General features: G+C 35.5%; 1 non-coding gene across 1 annotated transcript; it reads left to right on the top strand.

Annotated features, from left to right (window-relative positions):
* Positions 1 to 1,985: 1,985 nt before the first annotated feature.
* Positions 1,986 to 2,091, top strand: LOC143672268 (U6 spliceosomal RNA). Its single transcript, XR_013169738.1, has one exon. It is a non-coding gene; the product is annotated as a U6 spliceosomal RNA (small nuclear RNA).
* Positions 2,092 to 7,542: the final 5,451 nt, after the last annotated feature.

Below are 7,542 nucleotides of genomic sequence, written 5' to 3'. Positions count from 1 at the left end.
GAAAAGAGTATTCAATTTTGTTATATTTTAAAGACAACTCTGATAGTTCCAGGCCATCCAGAAAAATGGAAAAACAAACAAACAAACAGTTGAACATAATGGGCTAGGAATTTTTTTCTTTCACTCTTAAGTCATTTAACAAAGCAAGAATCAAACAGATTTCTTCAGAGGCTCTTGTCTCTCACTTCCTTCCCTCCATTCTCTTCCCTTTTTTGTTGATTAATTCCCCTGACCAGACAGCTTTATCTCTTTTCAAAACCTTTTGATGTCAAGAGGCACGAAAAGACCCTTGGGTCCATCTTAAGTTTCTTTTCATCATTCCTGAGCCTTTGGTGGATTTTTGCACCATCATATACAATGAAGGTATCAACCAAACGGTGCTATAATCACCACAGGTACTGAGCTGAAAGAGGCAACAAATTTATTTGCTTCAGCTGACCTGGGATCATGGCCACAATTTAAGAAACTACTTTTCAGCCCAGGAAAAGGTAAAACCACAAGTTCAATAACTTCTATTGCTCAGAAAGGTTTTTTTTTTTAAATCAAGTAATAGGATAGTGTTTCATTGCGATAATGCAAAAACTTTTTCTCTGGAAATAAAGATCATTTTTTAAATACAATATCACCTCTTCCTTTTTTCATTGTTCATGTTATAGGGTATTGGCTATAAAAAAGAGAAAATATTGAGTAACCACCAATTCACTTCCCGATGCAGAATCTTAGAAGCTGAATATAATATTAAATATAAAGCAGCTCAGTTCTCATATTTTATTGATGCAGCATCTGAGATACAGAGGTATAAAGGATTTCTCCCATAGTCATACCACTGATTGTTGAAAGAATCAGGCCTAAGAATGCAAATGGCCATTTCATTCTCTTTTTTGGGGAGTGGGGGTTCATAGCCCAGGCATCGAACTTGGGTCTCCCGCATGGAAGGTGAGCATTCTCCCTCTGAACTACCCATGCACCCCATTCCATTCTCTTTTGATCACACAATGAACTATATTATGATTCAAGTTTTTGCTTTATATCCAGTTCCTCATGAAAACAGAATTAAGACAAAAGAATGAACATCATTTCAAGATTTTCTTTCCTCCATCAGTGGATAAGACTCATATTTCTTCCTAGTGAAGTTCTTGAGGGATGATGACAGAAGTCACAAAATGCTTCAGATGTGTGAAACCCAAAGCAACTCTGGCCATGCAGCTGACCCTACTAAGTGAGAACATCCATCTTATTGACCAATAGGCATCAATAAAGTAAGGACCAAATTTCATCTCAACATAAGGATTAACTTAGAAAGCACAAACCTGAACAAAAGCAGAAGGATTCAGGAAGGTCTGAGAAGAATGCCCTAGATTACATTGTTATAATGCCACTGACCAAATTGGATCTGAAATTTTCTTCATGCCAGAACTATTTAAAATAAGACCATAATTGTTGCCTTACAGGGTAAACAATTCAGTAAGAACATGGGACTTCAAGGCAAAAACAAAGAAGCAAAACAGCGACAGCAAATTCCAAGAGAACCTTCTTCAATATGCAAGACTTATTTTTAATTTCTGAAGCAATGGTAGATTACTAGTGGCCTCTTAGTGTAAATATTTCAGTGGAAGATATTGTACCTGAGTCAAGGTGTGCATAATCCTAGGGAAGTAGGACTAGCATTCAAAGTGTGCTGGTCATTCCCTGTTTGCTCACACACGCTTCATTTTCTGCCATTCTCTATCGTGACCTGTGCCTTGGAAGATATCTCCTCACACACTGCAAATTCAGGGTCCCTTGTTGGCTTCTATTTTAGTTCAGCCAATGAGACGCGCTAACTGGAGATCAATGAGGAGAAGAAAGGTCAGTGTATATCCCCCCCCCACCTCCTTTCCTGCCCTACAGCCACCACTTGGGATTCAGTTGCTGAATCCTCCCATAACTAGGTCTTCCATCGGGCAGGTCCACCTTCAAGGTGTTAATTCTTGAACAATTCCGTAGTGCTTGCTTCGGCGGCACATATGTTAAATTAGAAAGATACAGAGAAGATTAGCATGGCTCCTACGCAAGGATGACACACAAATTCATGAAGCGTTCCCTATTTAAAAAACAAACAAACAAACAAAAACCTGTGGCACTTTTTCCAACCATTGCACTTCAGCCCCAGAAGTAGTAAAAACTTCATGCTGTTGCTACTCCCTAAATACCAACCATCTTTTATTTTTTGCCTTAACCTGCACACATCTTTTGAATAGCCCCTTCATTAAAATTTGATTAGTTGAAATATAGGGGGTGAATTCTGTTTCCTACCAGGACCCTGAATGATACACAATAAACAGGCACAGAACAAAACAGCACTTGGTAGGTCATAAAAAAAAACAAATTTAGTTGGATTTTTCTCCAAGGGCATTTAGAGAAAAGATATTTCAATATATTAGGAAATTACAGTTTGCACGTGTGTGTGTACTATACGTGTGCATTTATGTGTATGCGTGTGCACTTGCATGCGTGGTGGAAGAAGGAGAAATGTGTTCTTTGGTAAAATACTTATGGAATGCTGGTGCCACAAATGTTAGACAAATAAATTTGTACTTAATCATTCAATTTTTAATATGCTAAAAAGCTCTGTCATTTGCAAGGAAGAGTATGCATATGTAGCCCTCACAAGCATATTCCATCCAAAATCCTATATTTTTTCACAGAGACTATCCCAAGACCAGTGATCTTTTAAAAATTATAGGGGAACTACTGGATGAGTTGGCTGAGGAGACGAGTCTGGAAGTGATGATCACGACCAACTTCTTTGTGTCCACAAAGTCATGGGACTTGTGTCTCAAATATTTCACAAGAGGACCCTCTGAGGCGTGTCCATTCTAGATTTCACTAAGATGCCAACTCAGTGAGAGACATGCAGTTTTCTTTAAGACGAAGCAATCTACTAATTACAGTCCTGTCCAAGATATTATTGTTTTCCACTCAATGTATGCAAAATGTTACAGTTTGAGGAAGAAAAATAATAATAATAATGTAAAGGAGCATTGACTAGGGAAGGCTGACCTGCATCTCGCAAAGGAATAGGAAGTGAAAAGACCTTGAGGGAGTTACTATAATCCAGGATTATATTGCTTTTTGTTTTAGGATATAACTCTGAACTTACTGAACTCAGATGTTATTGGTTTTGGAATTCTGGATCACAACCATAATGTCATAAGAAATTTGGTAAATTTGGGAAAGAAACTCAAAACATGAATTTATTGATTAAAGCTTTCAGGTGGATTTCAGTTACTTGTATATATTATTCAGTATAAGCCTCAGGAGGCTTACCTGCTTGGGAATCCAAAGTACTGTTATAAACTTAGTTCATGGCAAGAAACTGGAGCATAGGAAGTTACTTGAAATAACTTAATGGCTAGTATATCCATCTCCAAGGCACAGATATATTGACCTCTTGGTTGCACACTAACATGCCTTGGTCACAGGATGGAGATAAATGCTTTTATCCAACATTTCAACTCCCTTTTATTTTATGCTCCCATGAATAATCATTCTATTTTATATTAAAATACAGTTTAGGGATAATATATCCTTCTTCTGTTTCTCCTGTCACATCAACTATTGTTATTGCTAAAAGCTCAAGGAGGAAAAGAACAATGCCTATTTTCTTTGTAAGTGTATTCAGTTCTTTTGGCGTGATATATGGCTTGTAGATGCTCAACAAGTATTTGATAAATAGTAGCTTTTTTATACATATTAATTTATTTAATCAATCAATGGACAAGATGTTGAGGTCATTTGACCTCCTTAAAATACAAACCATATATTTCTTCTCTGAACCAATATGTTAATTTTATAGTTGAACTCTAATAATATTATTTAATTTCCCTATTTTCTGACCCAGCACAACCCCAAGACCAAAGAACACGCTAGGCAGAGCATTACCCAGGAGTTTTAATTAGGGACTTACTAACAGGAGAAGATTCTTTCCAATCGTGGCTGGTTGGGAAATGTAAGTCAGCACTCTTACGAGTGGAAGTCAGTGTTTGGCATTAATCAGAGGTGGAGGCAGGGTTTTAGAGTGGGCATAGAAAAGGAAGGCACAGAGCCAAGGATCACATGCATATATTGCTAACAAAGTTAGCCATTCTATTATAATAACAAATATATCTATCCTGAAACATAAAAGATATAGTTTGAGTATTGGTATATTATAGAGAAAACAGGGTAAATAATCATTCAAAGAAATTTCAGAAGGTCTATTTAAGTCACTTGACCATTCTTTTCCCTCCAAAGAGGCGGTTTTCCATCTGGCTCTGGTCACACAGGCTGCTACATGCTTAAAGCTCTTGTTTCTTTTGTCTTCCCCTAAGGGGGTCCTGACCCCTAGGTTGCCACATTTACCTTCACATTATTGGCCCTCAATTTTAACAACTACAATGTACAGCTCAGAATTCTCCTGATGGCTTAAGTTTTCAATATTTTCTATCAAGTAAAGAGGCTCTAGAGCAGCCACAGTATATTTTGAACCAATTCATTGCTATTCTCTCATGTAATAGGATAGACTGAGGAACAGATAGCATCCAGAATGGTTCGTCACACATACTAGTAAGTCTACAAATGTTTGTAGAAAATAACAAAATAACAAAACTGAGAAATGAGGACAAATCATATGGAGAGAAGATTCCATTAGACTTAAAATTAATCGAGTGCAAGGATTAACAATGTGTTTACCACAGGAGGTATTACTTGGTAAAGGTCATTATAAATAAATCATAGACAGTGAAGGGAGAAAGCAAAACAGAAAAAAAAAAAAACGCGTCTCCTGATTCCAGAGCAGGGATGTGTCCCTGAGATAACATACCTCTAAAATTTCTGAAGTGATTATTTTAACCAAATCAAGTAATGATGATCATTTTAAATGAGTAGATTGTTGCCATGTAATTGAATGCAACACAGAGATACCTACAAGGTATCATCTTGAAAAGAACTTTTATTACTTAAATCTCAGTATTAGTTTTAATACATCTTTTGAATTTCTGTCAAATTTTTAAAAACGAGTATTTCACCAATTGTAGGTGATGTTTTTCATCTGGAACAAAACACAAAGTTAAACTGGTCCAACTTCCTGAGATTTTAAGAGAAGCTAAAACTGGAGCCCAGGGGTTGACTCTTCTCCAATAAAGTAGCTTGACACAATAAAGCTGGTTGGTACTATCTCCTATCTGCAGAAATAAAACTTGATTTTCATGAAGAATATATGACTTGTTCTCATAAAACTAACTTACACAAAGGCACCAAGCCCTTTTACTCTGGATGAAAAACCATAGAATATTTCTGACATGTCTACCGACATTTTAGTTACTTGAGACAAAATATTCAATTCTTCTTAACCTTGGATAGTTTCTCTTTAAGGAACTCAAATAATTAAAATCTTCTTTATTGAGAAAGTGATAAAGTAGTTCGAAAAACTAAAAAACAATAAAATAAAGGACATTAAGAGAGTCTTAATAGGCCATGAAATAATTCTATTAAAGTACAAAAGAACTGAAAGAAAATAAAGGACTACATTGAGAAATGGTGGAACTTAAGTTATATACTGGAGATCAGTTAGCAAAACTATCACCTTGAGCATTGTGCAAAATATAAAGCATACCCAATGAACTCATGAATCTGGCTGGAGGATTTCTAGAAAGGGCAAAATAAAATTCAATTGGCTTCCTCTAAATATGATAAAAAAGAGATGTCTCACACCCTATACAAAAGTTAACTCAAAATGGATCAAAGATCTAAACATTAGGTCTAAGACCATAAAACAGTTAGAGGAAAATGTTGGGAGATATCTTATGGATCTTACAACTGGAGGCGGTTTTATGGACCTTAAACCTAAAGCAAGAGCACTGAAGAAGGAAATAAATAAATGGGAACTCCTCAAAATTAAACACTTTTGTGCATCAAAGAACTTCATCAAGAAAGTAGAAAGACAGCCTTCACAATGGGAGACAATATTTGGAAATGATATATCAGATAAAGGTCTAGTATCCAGAATTTATAAAGAGATTGTTCATCTCAACAACAAAAAGACAGCCAACCCAATTACAAAATGGGAAAAAGACTTGAACAGACACCTCTCAGAAGAGGAAATACGGATGGCCAAGAGGCACATGAAGAGATGCTCAATGTCCCTGGCCATTAGAGAAATGCAAATCAAAACCACAATGAGATATCATCTCACACCCACCAGAATGGCCATTATCAACAAAACAGAAAATGACAAGTGCTGGAGAGGATGCGGAGAAAGAGGCACACTTATCCACTGTTGGTGGGAATGTCAAAGGGTGCAACCACTGTGGAAGGCAGTTTGGCGGTTCCTCAAAAAGCTGAATATAGAACTGCCATATGATCCAGCAATACCATTGCTAGGTATCTACTCAAAGGACTTAAGGGCAAAGACACAAACGAACATTTGCACACCAATGTTTATAGCAGCATTATTTACAATTGCAAAGAGATGGAAACAGCCAAAATCTCCATCAACAGAAGAGTGGCTAAACAAACTGTGGTATATACATACGATGGAATATTATGCAGCTTTAAGACAAGATAAACTTATGAACCATGTAATAACATGGATGGACCTAGAGAATATTATGCTGAGTGAATCCAGCCAAAAACTAAAGGACAAATACTGTATGGTCCCACTGATGTGAACGGACATTCGAGAATAAACTTGAAATATGTCATTGGTAACAGAGTTCAGCAGGAGTTAGAAACAGGGTAAGACAATGGGTAATTGAAGCTGAAGGGATACAGACTGTGCAACAGGACTAGATACAAAAACTCAAAAATGGACAGCACAATAATACCTAATTGTAAAGTAATCATGTTAAAACACTGAATGAAGCTGTATCTGAGCTATAGGTTTTTGTTTTGTTTTGTGTTGTTTTGTTTTGATTTTACTATTATTACTTTTATTTTTTTCTCTATATTAACATTCTATATCTTTTTCGGTTATGTTGCTAGTTCTTCTAAACCAATGCAAACTAAGAAATGATGATCATGCATCTATGTGATGATGTTAAGAATTAATGATTGCATGTGTAGAATGGTATGATCTCTAAATGTTGGGTTAATTTCTTTTTTTCCGTTAATTAAAAAAAAAAAAAAAAAAGAGAGAAGGGATAATTGGAGATGAAGGGATACAGACTGTACAACGGGACTGGATATAAAAACTCAGAAATGGACAGCACAATACTACCCAATTGTAATGCAATTATGTTAAAACACTGAATGAAGCTGCATGTGAGGTATAGGTTTTTTGTTTTTGTTTTTTTTGTTTTTTTTCTTTCTATTATTGTTTTAATTCTTATTCTGTTGTCTTTTTATTTCTTTTTCTAAATCGATGCAAATGTACTAAGAAATGATGAATATGCAACTATGTGATGTTATTAAGAATTACTGATTGTACATGTAGATTGGAATGATTTCTAATTGTTTTGTTAATTCTTTTTTTAATTAATAAAAAAAAAAAGAAGAAAAAAAAAAAAAAAAAAAAAAAAAAAA

Source organism: Tamandua tetradactyla, chromosome X (genome assembly GCF_023851605.1).
Source record: "Tamandua tetradactyla isolate mTamTet1 chromosome X, mTamTet1.pri, whole genome shotgun sequence".
In the NCBI taxonomy this organism is placed as follows: Eukaryota; Metazoa; Chordata; class Mammalia; order Pilosa; family Myrmecophagidae; genus Tamandua; species Tamandua tetradactyla.
This window is presented reverse-complemented; position numbering and strand designations above follow the sequence as displayed.